The following is an 18,502-nucleotide window of genomic DNA, read 5'->3' as shown; positions in this document are numbered from 1 at the left end:
CATAAGGAAGAAAATGTTTGCTTTCAAATTTGCCTCTTTGTATTTAAGTTGCAGTATCTGTTTAAGAATTGTTTGAAACTGGAGGTAGAGGTATCAGTGCTTGCTCCAGTAGAAGGCAGCTTATAGTTTTCTTAGTCTAAAGTTCAAGAAGCAACAAGGCCAAAATTGCCAAGTCATGGTCCAGACTAATAAAAGTATCATCAGATATGGTTGCAAATAGGGAGAGGGGAAAAAAGAAAAAGGGAGATTGTTTACTCCCTTATGGCTTTAATTAAATAACAAAAAATCTAGTTATAGCAAGGAAAAAAATCCTTGGCTTACTTAGGCAACAGCCCTAGGTTTTGGACAGAAGCAATGTTATAATGTATAATTATATAACTAACTTGAACAGTTGCTTTCCATATGGGAAGTAACAGATTTGCCCAGCTGCACTTTGGCAAAGCCTGAATCTACCATTATTCAGGGTACAATTTTACTGAAATTTGGAAATCCAACAAAGATACCTACACATTTCACTGATGGYGCTTGACACTGCTTCTCTTACTCAAAATAACATACAACTTYACCCCTTTTACAAGGGGTCCTGAGCTGTTTTTATCTCATGGGATTGTCAGTGTATTTATGCTCTGACTACAGATGTCAAAGATTTGCATTCCKTTCTTCCTACAAGGAAAGGAAGGACAGCACTTCAGGAAGCATGGAAAGGATGCCTTTGAAAAGCTCATTTAAACATTTTGATCTTGTATAATCCTCTGAAYACACAGATTTAGTTCAGCTGCTCTGTGACCTTCATCCCAGGTTATCCTGTGTCTTCTGCATCAGTAAGCGAAGAAGTAAGAGTGTCCAGTAACCTCAMAGCAAGAGGTAGGATTTGCCATCATACAGTTGCAGGAAAGATAGTAAAGCAAGCAGCAGAAGGCTGATCACCTCCTAATATTTTTAAGAATTACCTCTTCATTTTTAGTATTTATGAACGTAAAAATTAGTATTGGTCCTGACTTTTTATGTAGATAATCCTATCCAGCTACTAAAATACTAATGAATCTCAAATTCCCTGCTGCCATGCCAGTCTCAAGGAATGGGAGATTTTCACAAAAAACAAAGAAAAGTACTAGGCACAGATGCTCAGCACGTATACACAGGATCTGAGTGTAAGATGAACAGAGAAGCCACAAAGACCGTCACAGTTTTAGAAGGCTAATGACAAAGTGACTTAGTTACCAGAATACCTGGGTCTTCAAGTACAAATCAAATACATATCAGCTGGACGTTCTTGCACAGCCAGCCTTTATTATATATAACTCTTCCAAAAACACTCAAAAACACAAGTTTATTTCACCTCTTGTTAGGAGAAAAGGACACCAGAACATAATCAATGCAGTGTGAACTGTGAGCATCAAAAAGCAGTTCCACAAATGTCACTGTGGTCTCCTGGGGAAAGCTGTAGCCATGTAGCCCATAACATTTAGGGTACCCCTCAGGGAAATTACCTCAGATTTCCTGTGTTCTTGCTCATCTGACATGTTTTTATTACATTYTATATCCTTAAGTATTTTGTATTACATGAAATCACTCCAAAAAGCAATTTACCTTTTACATTATATTACTTTCTACTATCTTTATGTATCATCAGAATTTTGAGAAGTGAAACTACTGTAGTTTGGGGAATCCRTGGAAGGCATCTGGCACAATCAACACAGCTGAAGAGTCTGCATGTGCTGCCAGATGGTCTTTGTATTTTTCATAAATCAGTCCCTGGATAAAAGAGGGCAGGGAAAAATTGAGGCATGTGGGTGAGAAGTTTGAATCACTGCACGCAGACAGAACTGAACCAGTCCTCAAACAGCCTGGCCAAGTACTTGAGTCACAAAGCAGAAGGGCACAGAAGTCAACCTTGACAGCAGCAATCCAGACAGGAGATCCCAAATGGACAGAGGAAGCTCAGTGAAACTCAGACTGAATATTATAATGGTCCAAATTTAGGACTCGCCTCTTCCTCAGTTTTCCTATTAGATCTGTGCTTCRAGAAGCTCCTTTGAATCCTAGTGACTTACTGAGGGCTCTGGATGCTAATTTAGATACCAGGTACTAGGGTTGGCTCTGATCTTTAATTTGAAGCAGTTTTGAATCCAGCTCTCCACTCTGACTCCTGGCTGTCAGGGACTACTGAGGAGGCAGCATTTGAGAAGGCGTGATTTTCTCCAAATGATAAAAACATGACAACATGTTGGGCAAGAACAACCTTCCACAGACAGCATATGGATCAGCAAGGGCAAAGCACACAGMTGAGAACACTGGCTCGTTGGTGAGGAAGGAGCCACAAGGAAGAGACAGAAAGCAGGGCAATCCRTACCTCTCCAGGCACCACCAAAACTGAAATCAGTGAACAGATCATCTTATCAAGGCACAAAATACTTCCTGAAGAGGGATGCCGCTGTACAACCACTTTCTACAGTGTAAATTCAGAAAAATTCTGCATTCCAGTAAGTGTACTGGAGTAGTTTACAAATGTTACCATATTTATCTATGCAAAGTGAGTAACTTAAAATTGCCAGCCCTCTGCAGAACATGAAAACCCCTTCCTTCCCAGGCCCACAGCTCCTACTCAGTTTTTTGTGAAGATACCAAGTACTGCATTCACAATGTTTTTAACTACTTTTTAATAGAACAAGTGATCTTCTRACTTTCTGTCACTGTCAAAATAGAATTTGTGCTTTCAAAACAGTATAAAAAATCTTACCCCTTTTGGCTGTACACGTGCAATAAGACGACAGAGACACATGTACTAATAATCACAAGTTTTGAAAGAAAATAAGCCGATGCATCGGAATGCACAAACCCTACCCCAGCCAARGATGGGTTAATGAAGTGCTCGGGGCTCTACCCCCCTACACAAGTAATGGGAATCAGGCTTGTAGGGAAGCATTTCTTGGTGAGTAGCCAGGAAGAGAGCCTCTAATCTGCAAAAGATGGGATTCAGGGCTGAGTCAGAAACTGCCCAAGAGTCTTCTGCCTGCGAGAGCCTCGCTAAAGGCAGCTAAGCCTGCCTGCAGCAACTGGGGATTTGTTACTGAGACGCTCTTTGTTTGCTGGGTAGGCTTCAGGCTTTGCCTAAAGGGAGCAGCAGCCAAATAAAATGTCATACGCTTTGACTATGCCACTTCTGGCTAAGAGACTATGCTGATCCCCTTACAATCATTTCTTAAGTTACCCTGGTCAAAGGCACATGAAATGAGAGCACTTTGTCATTTAGTTGACTCCAGACAATCAGCTGCCTTTAAGYGACAGAGCAGCACTGGAATTACAAAACAGTGGAAGAAATAAGTCAAAAGTTTCATTTCTGGGGAATCCAGTAAGATTTAAATCACAGAAGGAAAGGCCAGAGTACTGCTAGAAAGAATCTCTTTGGCAGSATCCACAGCAGGGCTAAAATCAGGTGAAAATCTCAGATATTGATAAAGATAATTAGAGATTCATTACTACATTAACCTCTGTATTAGAAGGAAATAATTGTGACAAGACTTCAGCACCTCAGAGTTGGACAAAAGTCATCCCCACTAAGACACGAAGGACAAAAATCACAGGGAGACAGAAGAATTCGTATGCTCAGTTCTGAGTTCTCATTTAATCTATTACTCTCAGAAACAACAGGGCCAAACATGTATGGAGGAAAACTGTAAATACCATTCTTTTTCAACTCAGGCCATTTGGAGTGAAATAATTGTTGAAGCCAAGTGGCAGATTTTTTTAAACAAAAATGAGGTTGTTTGTATGCAATTTACTTAGTTGACTTACCAGGCTTACAGCRCTGTGAAAAATACCAGATATACTGGAGAAGTTTTTTGCAAATAATCTCCAAAAAGTAACATTTTTTAGAAGATGCATATGTCTTCCCCTTTTATTGTTTCAGAAATACATGAGAGCAACAAGATTATCTTTGTGCATAGTTATCAAGATTGTGATAATACTGATAAGCAATAAGAGATCTACTTGTAGGTTTTTTCCACAAGTAAATCAGTACTTTTTGTTCTTAAGAGTTTATCATGTTTTTTTTTTTTCCCCCTTCACGTCTAAGTTGAAGAAAGAGCCATCAAAGAGCCAGAGTGCCCCCTGGTGACCATCAGTACTGCTTCATTTTAGAAATGTTTCCTTCATACAGATGTTTGCTGAAATTTTTCTTTCCCAATTACTTCAGACAGAAATCTTTGGACTCTTAAGTCAACATTGCAAAATGTTCTCATAAAGATATTTAATAGCTAAACCATTTAAATACTCAGATCCAGACCATCGAAGGTCACCTGCGTGTAATGAGGTCTAGAAACTAAGGTCCAYGCAATACTTCAAAAGCAAACCATGGCTTGGATAAACTTTCCAGTGGCTACCTTGATTTCCAATCTGAACATCATCCTGCCACAACAGGGGAGCAAGAAGGGAAAATTAACCTTCATCATCAACAAAAATACCTGTGTGGGTCAAAGTAAACTCTCCAAGTCAGTGCTGGTGTGACCAAGAGAGGGGACTAATTCCTTCCAGGAGCTGCTGCTTTCAGACTTGGAGATCCAGTCCACATGCTGGTAGGGGGTGCACAGAGACCTTTGGTCCGGCCCAGCAGTCACTGTGCTCAAGCCGCAGTGCAGCTCCTGGGGGAGCTCTGCAGGGGCACTAAGGGCAACCAGCTCAAACTCCCTTGGGGGAAACCTCCCCACTCTGCTGCTCTGAGAAAAGAGGGACAGAGGCTGCACGGGCCTCTTGGTTTCATGGGCTGACCGCAGTTTTCACTGAGGAACAGCAGCCTTCCCTGGAACTGTAAAATGGGCAGTTCTAAACTAAAACTGAGAGACTATTTCCCAGCTCAAGGGAGGAAAAACCTGCAAGCAATCCAAAGCAGATGGCTACTCCAATGCCTTGTTCTAGCAAGCTGACAGTTCCTACTGGATCATCGCCTGCTGTAGAGCCAATGCCACCGCACCCTGAGCGGTCAGCTGCTCTGACACAGGAGGCTGCAGAAGGCTTGCAGAGCTGCTGCTATTCAGTTACCACTGGCACACTGGGCATAAGAAGGAAACCTAAACTTTCAAAACTGATTGAAAGACAAATAGACATTTCCAACATGAAAGGCAATTAACTCAATGTCTACTCCCCAAAACAGTGCAACAAAAACACTCAGAAATATTTCAGAACTTGATCCTGGGAACTCAGATGCTCTGAACTAAAGCACCTCTACAACCATTCAATTTCATTTTTCTAACACCCAGTAAGGCAACAAAACTAACACTTGCATTCACTTCTCAGGGAAGCAAAATAAAAAAGTGAGTTTAAAACAAAGTAGAACTCAAGTTGAACATACACATCTTCTGGACATTAGACCTTTCAGTTCCAAGCGACTTTTACCCTTGAATTATAAACCAATGATTTAATATATTATCTGCTGCCAAAATTTCCCAAAGAGGGTAAAAATACCCTCTCTGGGCAATCTGTGTGCAAATGGAACAGCTTATTAAGGATTCCTTAATTGAGAATATGTAAACAAGAGTATTAGCCACATAGAAACAATTTCTTGAGGCAAATTTCATGGTTTGATTTCCCAGAAATACACTGGAAAATTCGCAAAGGGGACTGTCTTTCACTGCTTTGTCCTCAGCCACAGAAAACAAAGGCAGGCCCCCACCCACCAAAGACTGAACTCTTGGCCACRGGCATTACCAGCACTGCGAGCATTAACAGTGCCAGAGCTAGAAAGGATCAGGAAAAATGTCTGCTTAGCAGCCACTACAAACAGCAAGAGCAGACAGAGAAGCTGCGGTTCCTTTCTCTAGCCTGAAAGCTCTGTGGTGCTCTTTTCAATTCCTTTTATATGTGTGTTGATTATCAGCATCTTAAATATCCCAAATTTCCTGTTGCTCAGCTGAAAACCATGATCATAATGGTGATTGATTAGCACAACTCAGCCAATACACCCAGCAACACTTGCCAATGTCAACTGAAATTAAAGCATGCATTACTAAAACAAGTGAAAAAATTAAAGCCTGGTTCCTTTCTGAAAACTGATTCTGTAAAGTAAATAAATGGGCACTATTTCTTGCTTAGTAGGAACTGTTTTTTCTGAACAAGTTGGGCTTATTCATGTTACCAATACATACATTATTGYATTTTTTCCCCTTTATTAGAACATGTTATGACCTGGAAATCACATGTGGTGAAGTGCAGACAGAGTCCAAGCTTTCTAGTCTTGAATGCTCATTTGGACTGTTACCTCAATGTAGTATTAGATGGTATATCCATAAATAATTGACTTATGTTGCTACAAGGAAAGAATTTTCTGGTGTCACCAGAAAAGTGTTGTACACTGTTCCTAAATAAGCAAGTCTTGATTAGGAAAGCTGAAGGTACACAACAGTTTGCTACAGAGTACTCAAATTGTTAACTTAAATTAACCAAGGCTGATTCTAATCATGGACTTGCAAGGACAACAAAAGGGCAAGAGGTTTGCACTGCGCTGTTCCCACACTAAGGGGTGTACAACAGGTTTATCAGTGACATGGAAATCCTTGAGGCAAATCCAACCCCTTGCACAGAAGAAAATGTGTGTATGTTAAAGAGAAATGTAGGAGAATAAAAAGAAATATGTCCATCCTTGGAAAAGTCTCAAGAGATAACAAGAAACTGTTAGCAGAAAAGTAATCTTTAATTCCCTCTCATTGTTAATGCTTACTCAAAAAACAATTGTTTTTGAGTAGTTTTACTTAAATCCCTTGAGTCATTACCATCTGTGAGCAGATAAGATTATTTATATAAATATATAACATAGGAAATATTTTTACAACAAGAAATACATTGACCTGAGTGAATTAACTTCCAATTAATTCAACCTTTCAGTTAAAAGTAGGTGATAACAGTGAAATTAATACAAAAGACAGTCAATCAAATGCTGTCACCTTTATTGAACAAGGAGAGCTACTCGGTAAGATTTTTTATCTTCTTCAGAAACGCAGAAAAACAACTTCCTGAGAACATACTGGTGTCCTTTTGCAACGAGCTGCTACGTCACTCCTTTTTCCCTAAAGCAACTTCACAGTAGAATGTTCTGAAAARAACAGTATACACCAAAAACACAAAAACTTAGTAAAATATTCTCTAGGACACCCAGAATTGCTTAGAAATACAACTGGTCATGGCATCGCTTAATCTGTAATTCCAAAACATTCATCCCAAGCAAACTCAAACAGCACCAGTTAAGACTTCCACTTACTTTAGATCTTCAGTTAAATCTCAGTCTGTTCAAACAGTTTTGTCCCTTCAAGTTATCAAAGTTTATTAAGGGGACTAATCTTGAACACAGTGTGCTCCCTCTTGGGAGGTACATGCATGAAACACTTCCAGGCATCTTTGTTCTCTAGGTCGAAGCCTTCCTCAGCCTTGCAATGAAACACTAATAAGCACCACAGGCCCGGGTCCCTTCTGCATCCTCTATCACTCCATTACACAGCTCACCCACTATAAAAAACTTTCTTGCTCTATTATCTATCTTCCACAATTCAGAGCAAGGTAAGTGCTATGTACTTCAGAACTGAGTGGAAACAGAGCAACAAATCCTACTCACTTAAACCGTTGTTTATATATTAAAAAAAGATGGACTATCTTATTACATGGTATATTTCTAAACCTTCCCAAGCCATCAGTAAACTTTTCCATACRACCTTGCATCGAGTTATTTGACCTACCTATGCCTCAATAAAAMCAGCTGGAAAACTGTGTAAAAGGGTTCTGTATCTGAGCTGAGTGCTGGGCAAGTGAATTGCAAAAGCCATGAAAAGCTCAGACTGCTGCCTGGAGGCAGGGCCAGGCTGTGGCCCTCCGGGGAGGCCCCAAAAGCAAGGGGCACAGCAGGATTGCTGCRTGTGCCTGTTAGACAGATGGAAATTCATTAACACATGGCAACGTCAGGAAACATATTAGCTGCAAAGGCCCATTTTGTTGCAGCAGCTCTGTATCTAATCACAAAGTTGAAGATATTTTGCAGAGCTGCTTCATCAGTCTTACCTACTGCAGGCCAAGAACTTGAGCAGAAAATGAAAGCCCTGWTTTTATATTCTAAGGACAGCAAATTCCTTTCTCATTGGAGGATCATTGTTACCGACCTATTGGGAAAACTTCTGGTCAACCATGGCTTACAAAAAACCAAACCCTTGAAATTACTTCATCTTTGGTTATCTCCCAGTCCTTTTCTGAATGGATCACTGAATATGTAAACTCTGTGTGTTCCTGTGCAACACAGCAATTGGGTTTCAACTCACAGGGCTGAACACCTTGTTGAGCATGTGCAGCGCAGAAACCTCAGCCTTAGTTTTCCAGTCTTTTACAGACTTGGAACAAGGCTCTTGGAGAAGTCCATCTCTTTGGCATGCACTGAAGGAGAAGCAGAATCCACAGGCAGGCACCTTCTAATAGAGGAGCAAATACCTCTCATGTGAGGGAAACAGCCCCTAAGTCTGCTCTGAATTCGAAAGTCACTGTGCTAGGCAAGGGTCAGACAGCAGTTGAAGTTTTACAACTTTTGCACTTCCAGCTGCRGAGTCAGGAGGCCAGATCAAGCAGTGGGAGAACAAAAGGCTTGATCTTCATCCCTGAGAAACTCAGCCTCAGAGGGAAAACTCTGTCAAGCAGTTCAAAGAAACCAGAGTGGCTGCAGAAAGACTTAGCCTTTTATAAACTTTTGTAGTCAAACTACCTGCTCAAATCCAGAAAGATTAAGTAGCCTGGCATCATAAATCCTAGAAATTGATATTTTGCTACATTTTTCTGCTTTTGAAAAGCAAGAATAATAATCTGGACAAGTCAGTTATAACGTCTAGTTCTTTTTCCAGTTAAGTTTGCAAAGAGTTTTGCTCACTCACATCTTYAACAAAAAAATCACTTCAACTTTAGTTACTAAAAGACATTGACTGGTATTTCAAAATTTTGGGGACCTATTCAAACCCTGAGATGGTGAATCTGTCTGCCCTTCAGTCAGCAGCTTTCAAGGCATATTCACATTGCTCATCCAYAACCTAAAAATAACAAAAAGGAGGTAAAAAAGGATAATTTATTTTATGCCATGCTCTAGTTGCTCTTAGAAAGATTGCTAGGTTTAAGTGTTAATTTTCACCAACAGGTGGAGCCATCAATTCTGAATTCATTATCTGTTAGTGATCTAAAACAAGTTACATCTTTTCTGAAAAATAATAAGAAATACATTTCATGGCCYAACTGATGTGAGAGCAAGCAACATTACAAATGGTAAAAAGGGCCTGGTAATACAGCTAGATTATGGAAGATTAGATTGAGGAGAGGGCTGTGACAGGTAGAAATCTGGTGTTTCAGTATTATCATGATAACTTATTTAGAACAGACTCTTGTAATCGAAGTTGTAGTAAAATAATCTTTTTTTTTTTTAACTGATTTTCTGGTGCTAAAATTCCCTATCGCTAACAAGCAATTTATAAAAACTGTTAAACTAGCATAAAGTTTAATTAACAGAAAAGGTAAGATAGACAGCCATGTTACAGAAGATAAAGGAATACAGGGATCACACTAACAAAAGGTTGTKTTTCCCTTGAGTAACTTTATCAACTCCAGTAACACAATTTCTGAAGGTCAAACAAATGGTTAAAAGCTGGGCTTGAATTCTATTTGTGGACAGGCATATGTAACTCCCATTACTTCTCAGAATAAATCTTTAGCCATTCTACAAAMCTCACAGAAAATAAAATTACCAAGAAACTTGAAATTCATTACACCATTCATTTCAGTCTGCTTACTAATTTGCTGGCTGTCTGCTGAGGACAGGAATTAAGATTTCCACACAAAAATAAACTATATTTGAATAATGCATCTTATGAAAAAGCAGCAACCTTCTATTTGCTTAGGTTCTTGTTTCATTGCTGTTTGTAAACTGAGTAAAACAACAACCCTTAAGGGCACATTATAGAGAAGAATAAATAATTACTCCTTTTAGGATTGCATATGTCAAAGTACTATCTCATCATTTAGAGTGTCCAGCGGAGCAAAACACTCGAGTTTCTTCCTGGTAGAAACCAGACARATTTATAGACTTTCTGGCTCACAGAAAACAGACCTCTGCTGAGCAGAAGGGATCCAGGAAGTCAAAGAGGGTGGGGACAGGAAGAGAAAAGAGTTTTAGCAAGAACAGSATTTTAGGTAGCAGCTCAGAATAGAGAAGGGAAAAAGGAAGACAGCATATCATCCTATCATCAGTTTAGGTAAATCAGCATCGGTTTAAGTGGAACAGGCCTGAGAATTTGGAAAGAAATTTACAGGAAAGTTGCATACTGACAGTGTTCTAGAAATACAAGTAAACCAGCTTTGCTTTCTTCAATGTATTTCAGCTTCACTGTTACCTAAATAAAAGCTCTGATTCAACATTACACTCCCCTATAACTTTTGTGACAAATTCACAGGACCTTGATTTATTGAAGCGTTCCTTATTCTTATGAACTATCCCCATTTACTTTAATGGGGGTATTTTCAGAGGTGAGAACTGAAGAGTCAAGCTGCACAGGGTTTTTTACCCCCCAAAACGCAGTTACATGAACTTTTCATAAATGTCTAAGCCATCAACACTTAATTACTGCAAAAAATTCTCTTATTATAAACRGGATCAGATTACAAATGGAATCAGATAAACCCACCCTGAGGAAGGGAAAAAACRTAGCAGCCTGTTCCAGTCAATTCACAAAAGCTCTGCAACAGGTAGCACAGCTGCAGTAAGGTAGACTGATATGCCTTAKGACTGCAATCACACAATGGTTAAGGTCAGAAGGGATCTCCAGAGATCACCTAACCCAATCCCTCTGCTCAGTCAGGGACACCTACAGCACATGGCACAGGGTAAATACAGGAAAATACAAGTGAGATATAAACATGCACTGAAACTATGTTTGGTAAAAGTTGGAGCTTAAGTGTCACAACRTTCCCTCCAGTGAGCCATCAAACTCCAGCTTAAAAGTTATGTGTTAATACTAGCAATTTGGCTACTTACCATGTACTTTGAGTATTTCCTTTCAAGGAGAGAACAAAAACCTCTGGAAAATTTTCCCTGGTACCTTCGGAATCAATCTGTCTTTCAGCTGAGATATCATRATAGTTTCATCATTCAGGTTCTACCTGTCAAATAAAAAGAGAAATAAGGTGCTTTCAATGCTACTTATCAGCAAATATTCTGCAGGTACAATAGCAGACAATATAGCCTCTATTTGCTTCTCTCTACTGGGCTAGCTGGAGAAGAACAAGAAAACAGACAACATTTTTGTCAAAAGAACTCTTAAAGGACAGCAGAAGTGAATATTATTTATTAAGCTAACATTGTTGTTTACACAGTCACCCCTGAAAGTACAATGACAGACCATCAGGTTTGGTTTATTTACCATCCACAGCATGCATTTATCTATTGGGGTGTTATTAGAGCTYCAGTAAAGATAATTAACAACATTGTTTTCATCTTTCAAGTGTTCTGTTTGCTTTCCAATTTTCATTTACATTTGAGGATGTAAAATTCTCTAAGTAATCTACTCTCAGTAATGAAAATTACTTAGATTGCCTTGTATTACTGTGCCTTGTTATCTGTCTCTTCCAAATCAGTAAAACTGGTAGGTAGACTATGAGAAGTTACAAGCAAGTATATTTGGAAGAGAGCATCATTCACATGATGTTCCCTACTCCTTTTGACATCAGATGTTATTTTGTCTATGTATTTTAAGATGATCTTAACTGTATTTCACATTGTAAATTGTTAAGTTATGCTCTTAGATGAGGAACAATAAAGCGGCCAGAAAGACAATTCCCTACCTCAGAGTTTTATTTTACATATTTTTTGCTTGTTTTGAAATACAACAGAAGATTTAAAAGTCTCTTGCAATAAGAACTGATTTAAAAGAGAGACAAGACCCTTCAGTTTTCTGAATACGCAATACCTGGTTACAATAACTTGTTATGACACCAATTGGAGCACGTATAATAAAAGCATAAGAGAATATGTTGCATGATGTGAGCAAAAAGAGGACTATGTGAAGGTCAGATGTACAAAAGCCTGACAGGAAATGACAGTCGTGCTGATGATGCTCTATTTGTTCTTAGAGTCTTTTACCAACATTTAATTAGTAACACTTTCAACACACTGAGAAAATGCTGCCCACGAATTACTGCAGAAAAACACTATTTAAAACAGGATAGTTGAAATCAGAGAGAGATCCAACTACTCTGATAAGAGTTGTTATATTTGAAATCTAAGACACCACTATTTTCAGTGATCTACAGAACAACCAAGAGAACATACCTACATTTGCTTGGAGTTCAACAGATGAGGGCAACTATAGTGCAAATTGATACTAACTCCATCACTGACATTATTCATCTGCCAGAAAAATATGAATACCATACTGATGCAGTTCAAGTACCTTATCTAAAGGAAATACTGAACTGGACAGCTGATCAGATCCTTAGGAATGTAGTTACCAATTTCCTATTGAAATTCCCTACAGAATCACAGTATTTGCAGGGAAATTGCATCTCATACTGTGACATTAACAGACTATATCCATGGCATGTCCTACAAGACATKTTCTGTGTAATACAAGACTACTAGATGGCTGGCCAGGCCCCTGAGAAGGGCAACTTGAGAGCTCTTTTCTCATTCTAAGGAAATCAAGTATTGCAGAGACTAAATATTGTTGCTGGAGAAGATTTAGCTTGCACCACATATTCTGCTGCCTGATTAGAAGCTGTTTTACTGAATTCATATGCTGTTTGGGGCATCTGTTTTATAACAGACATTTCACTGGCTTCTATTTCATAGGAACTCTTGTGACTGTCTATTGACAAACAATTTTAACACAAGTGGAACAAGGACCTTTCATCAGTAGCTTTTTCTTCAATATAATATGAAATGTGATGTAAAAATTTCTCTGAAGTAAACTACAGACTAGTTTCAAAAGATTTTATATATCAAAACTAGTTCCACTTAGTCTGCAGACTGAAATTTAAAATGCAGAAGCTACTATATTAATCTGGAGCAGAGCAAATGTGTATTCGTGGCTCTGCCGTCACTTGCTGTGCATCTTGGACRTGCCACAGGGCAGGGAGCTTGTTCTGCTAGTTATTACCTTCGGAGGCAGGAAACCTGAAGCATCATCTGGAAAGAGCTGTAACTGTGATGCTCCTTGGCAGTAGGCCCAGAGCCATATACTGCACCTCAGCAGGCTCCTGCCCACTCCCACAGATGCCCGAGTGGTTTGTCAGTACAGACAGGAAGGAGGCTATAAAATTAGAGGCAGTCTGAGGGGGAACATAACTAAATGGCATTCGAGTCATTACACATGGCTGGAGGCCAGTCCTCAGTACTTGAGTCTAAAGTGAATGCAAAGATACTCAAGTCCCAACTTAGACTTCTTCACACTTATTTACTYATACCCCAGCTCCTTCATACCCTAGCTACTAACTGATGCCTTCCAAATATTTAGCTTAAAAGGCAAAAATATTTTCAGGATGTCAAGAGGCTATCACTACTGTGTTGTGTTACTTCTCTGCTCAGCCTACATGTTTTGAGCAACTCAGGAGGTCCAAAGCATAGAACAGAGTCAGGAACACTGATGAGGGGACTTCTCCAGTCTCCAGGAGATGAATAAGCAGTTCCTACTTCTAAGTGCACACCAGCACATATACACAGGGAAATAGGAAATAGAGACCACTAATCTGTGGGGGRAAAAAATAGAACCTAAGCAAAGGCACATAAAAAAAAGTTGTTGCAAGTAACAATAGTACCAAGTATTGCTGATAAAGAGCGAGAAAGCAGATCTAAGTATACAGAAATAGAATATGCTGCTTTCCAGTGTCAGACTAAATTATTCCTCAAAAAAGATGGTTTCACATCAATTCCCTGATAGTCCACAGAGGCTGGGGTTTCTTTATTAATTTCTCTAAGTAGGACATATTTATAAACAAAAAGCATTAAGTATATATTGACTTTCATACTTCTATTTAAAAGTTAGCTATTTTTTCTACAGAAATATAATTAATTCCATGTAGGAATACTCTAAAGTATTGTTTAAAATAATAAAAAGAACCTTTCCCTCACAAGCAATATCAATTTTACTTTGTTGGAATCTTTTAATGAATAGACATTGAGGAAAAGCAACCAAAAATCAAATGTAATAGTAGTGTAGGCAGATATTTTGAACTGTTCCACCCAAAGAGAAGATAAGTGTATTAAAATTTGTTGTGGTAACACTAAAAATAAATTTTCCCATAATTAAATATAGGATATTTATGGTACCTGAACTGAGAAATTCATGTTGACAGTCTGAGTATTCACTGCAGAAGTCTCAACACTTGACATATCTTGATTCTTCAAAACATATGCTAAGTTTTCAGACATAAAAAACTAAAGCAACACATAACACCTTTCAAATGCTACCAATTTCAGTGAGGCAGGACTATTTTGTTAAGATATAYATTGCCACAAGACTAAGCATTGCCTAAATGATAGAAGGGTCCAGAATCAGTTTTCTGTCTCCCAATTTTGGGATCACTTAGTGAGTCTTCAGGACTGCAAGGTCTAAGCTGCAATCTCTTTGATACATGAGTATTTCTGTCCTGATAGAAGACTAAAGTCAGACATGGAATAGAGATACGCCCTAACAGAAAGCAGGTGAAGTTACAGATACAGATACCAGCTAGCTCCACATGCCTTGCATTCTTTTCTTCATGTTTTTAAGTTTGCTCTATGACCCATCTGAATTTCTCACATGGACACATAATCATTCATACGACTTAGTGTTTGACTTAAAGATAATAAATGGCTTTTAATTTAAACAGAGAAAGCTTCTACAACACCTCTTTTTACCAGTTTTCCCATTACATGTGAAAATGTGTCTTCTGCTTTCCCCAGTGACAGTGCTAGAAAAGAAACTTGATTTGAATTATTACTTTCATAAATGTTCACATGGATATTCAGATGTTGTCCAAAGCTAGTGCTGTATAGCAGATGTTACAAAGACTGAAAGCCAAAACATTGAAACTTTTGCATTTCTAATGAGAAAACTGCACTTCATTATCTTAGTTATGGTGTATAGATAGATTCAGATAGCTGACAAATGTAATGATACAGGGATCTGTGTAAAAGTCAAACACTGTGCAGGTGTAGCTCATTAATGTCACATATGGAGATGGCTCCTTGGAGACTGCAGATTTATATAGCTGAATGCTTTACATATTCATCATTGAAACTAGCTAGATGCCATGACTCTTGGCCAAAGCAAAGCCAAAGTTCATAGATTCTGCAACATAAGCAGCAATCAACTTATCTTAAAATGCAAATCAGAACTTGTTTTAAAGCTATTGTAAGATATCCACAGTAAGTCTCTCTTCTGAAGCTTGAATCAAAACTTTTTTTTTTTTAATTTCTCACAGAATGAGGTGTTAGTATTGTTGCAAGACTAAGTGATGCAGTGATTTTCCAAAGGACATACATCATGGTTCATTTGCAAAACCCTTTCCTTGGAAAGGGCTGTCAGGAGCTTTAGCCTCCCTGCTGCACTGGGGCAGCACACAATTCCACGTCACACAGCGCAGCCCCAACTGCACCACTTACAACCCGCTCCTTGCGAACAGGAAGGCCATGGATCCCAATAGATGTGTACTTGCTTCCATTGGCTTTTCCTAAGCCAGTAGGCAAGTCCCACTGAAGTGAATACTTCAGCAAGGCAAGGTCTAACTCAATAAGAACATCTGYGGGGTACACAGTAGTGAGCATACACCCACTCATGCTCCATTGAAACAAGCAGGACAGGAGAGAAGGAATGTGAGAAGGTTTCATGTGCCACAACACTCAATACTGAGTGCTAAGAAGCCTGCAAAAAAGCTGACATTAATCTGCAACAGATGCCAATCAAGTGCTTACTTGACAGTATAAGGGAGGGAATGGAGGACACCTAAGCACTTCCATGCAGCTTTACCCCCCTTCCAATCACAATATGACTTTTGAAATAATCTAGCTGTTRGTATGAACTGAATTATGGCATGTATTTTAATGCAAACATCTGTAAGTACTCCTGTAAATATTTGAAATTTCACTGCACATATTTTCAAGTCTGACCTCTGAGGAGGAAAATGGGAAGGTTAGGTTCCAAATTTAGATGGTGTTTGTATTTTAAATACTTAATAAAAGGGACTGATCATCATATTTGCTGTAGGCCTAAGCAATCACCATCAAAACATTTATCAAGGAGATATTGCTATAAACACACAGCACCTAAACTACATAATTCTGTGCAAGTCCTGTTCTTATTCCCAGACTTCGTAAAAGCCTGATTACAAACACAGGTCRATAGGTGGGTGGTTTCACAACGATGCTATCAAAAATCCACTATTTTTCACTTGAACCCCTGAGTACCCCGTACGGCTGAATTTCTGCCACACAGCAACATGAATCCTGTGCCCAGCTTCAGCCTGGGCTGTAGCAGTGCCATGTGAGTGGTAACACAGCACAAACCTGCCCACTAAAAGAACTGAGCCCAGCATTTTCTGAAGTCTCTCCATGTATATTACCAAAGCCAGATTCAGCACTAGGAAAAGCACCAGAGATTCATATAATCTTTTATACGTGGGATGAAAAAAATAATTCTTATGACAGTGTCTCCAATCTGTTGGCTATCATGCCTTGGAGCTATGATAAGTTTGAAGGAATGAGGTAAATGAACAATGGATATGACTCTCCAGGTGCCCTTAATTCCTCAAGGCAAATGTTCTATTGGGATTATAAATTGGTAAATAGATCCTTGAATATTACTGCAGTGGATGGGCCTTTTAAGCTCACAGTTCAACTTGGTCCAAGTGCTTAATTCCAGTTTGTGTTCCAATAAAATTAACTTTTGAAGTTCAGTGACTTGTTGGTGCTTTGGATGAGCTTCTTAGCAACAAAAAAGAAGATAGGGACACCTTAAAACTTAGGGACCTTTGTTACCATGTTGTAACCTTATTGCCTCTGCTTTCCCATGTTTGAGMGCTAATGCAGAAAAAGGCTCTCTACAAGGGTGCTGGGAATAAGCAGCCTGAGAATATAAGCCTCTATTTTCTATTCATATCAAGCCTAGCAAGATTTCAAGATATAGACCATCACCATCATATGCTTCTCTAACCTGCTCTTAAAAACTTCAGGCAGGCTCTCCATTAGATTTACTCCATGTTTATCTGTGCAAGGTAGATACTACCACTGAACATTTCATCTCATAACAGTCTTAGATTATTCCTACCCGCAATCTTCTGCACTCATCATCACTTAAAATATTTCAAAGCTTTGCTGCAATTGGTCAAGAAAATTGAACATTCTAATATTAGCTAATTAGAATATGAAATTAAGCCCTGTGATTAGCATCTCCAAAGAACTTAAATATGCTACTCCATCACTGAAGTTATTAATGAAAATTATGAGAAGTGGAAACAAGAGTCTCCATTGATGTATTTTTCCACTCCTATTGGGAAACTTTGATAATTACATTGAGTATGGCATCCAGCAAATGATGTATCCATATGGTAGTAATTTAATCTGCATCACTATCACCTTTTACTCATTTGCTTAGTAGAACGTCATCTGAGACATTGTTGAAAGCTTTATTAAGGCCTATGTGGCATGTGCTGCTTCTAATCTACCCAAGAACTCTGCCAGAGAAAAATAGCCACCTTGAATATGACATTCTTGAAAATTCCATGTTTATTCATTCTCATGAGTTAATTACAATTTAGACACCTGCAAATATATTCATTAATTGTTCCAGTATTTTTCAGAAGCTTTACCACAAGATTATTCATGTATAATTTCCTTTTAACCACCTCTTTGTGAAGACAGGCAAGTTTTTATTCTAGGAATCTTGTCTTTTCTTCATCACTTCTCCAAGACAGCTGCCAAAATTGTAATATTCCACTGATTTTGTATTTCCARAATAAATTTATATTCAGAAAGAAACTGTGAGTAGCTAAGGCTATGTGAATAATCAAAGGCATGAGTCATCATATTTTAGCATAAAAGTATACTTAACAGCATATATTACTAGCTCCACCAGCCCCTTTGAAATGTTTGGGTTTGTATTTCCCAAGACATGCCAGGGTAGGCTACTGACTTTTATCATGAGATGTAGGTTGCTCATTTTTAATTTTCAGTATTGCAAAGTAAATGTGTCATATAAATAGATTCTATGCAGTATCCTCAGTGTATGTAGCATGCATATGTTTAGCGTACAGCATATGTACACACATACATAAAAATAATGATTAACAAACCAAGTCTGCACTGCCTCAGTATAGAAGTGGTTATTAATCTCTGCAAGCCAGAGCGCAGCTATTATTAGCCAAGTAACAGAGAYTTACAAGACAATTTGGGGAAAAATGCTCCAGTTCCCATCTCTCCAGAGCTGTGCAGTCTCACTATATTGCTAAAGCAAACTCCAAATTAAAC

At 38.7% G+C, this 18,502-nt stretch overlaps 1 long non-coding RNA gene across 3 annotated transcripts in view; it reads right to left on the bottom strand.

Moving 5' to 3' along the window:
• Window positions 1-18,502, bottom strand: part of LOC112958146 — a 71,682-nt gene that overhangs the window by 36,554 nt on the left and 16,626 nt on the right. For 2 of the 3 annotated variants that reach the window (XR_003251357.1, XR_003251358.1), the window contains exon 2: window positions 11,039-11,163. This is a non-coding gene — a long non-coding RNA (uncharacterized LOC112958146). Of the gene's footprint in view, window positions 1-6,935; window positions 7,085-11,038; window positions 11,164-18,502 lie in introns of all 3 variants that reach the window. The other variant, XR_003251356.1, reaches the window with a different exon arrangement.

Source organism: Nothoprocta perdicaria, unplaced genomic scaffold (assembly GCF_003342845.1).
Source record: "Nothoprocta perdicaria isolate Ctin4 unplaced genomic scaffold, notPer1 scaffold_81, whole genome shotgun sequence".
Taxonomy (NCBI): domain Eukaryota; kingdom Metazoa; phylum Chordata; class Aves; order Tinamiformes; family Tinamidae; genus Nothoprocta; species Nothoprocta perdicaria.
The sequence above is the reverse complement of the archived record's forward strand: the minus strand, read 5'-3'. Positions and strand labels throughout refer to the sequence as shown.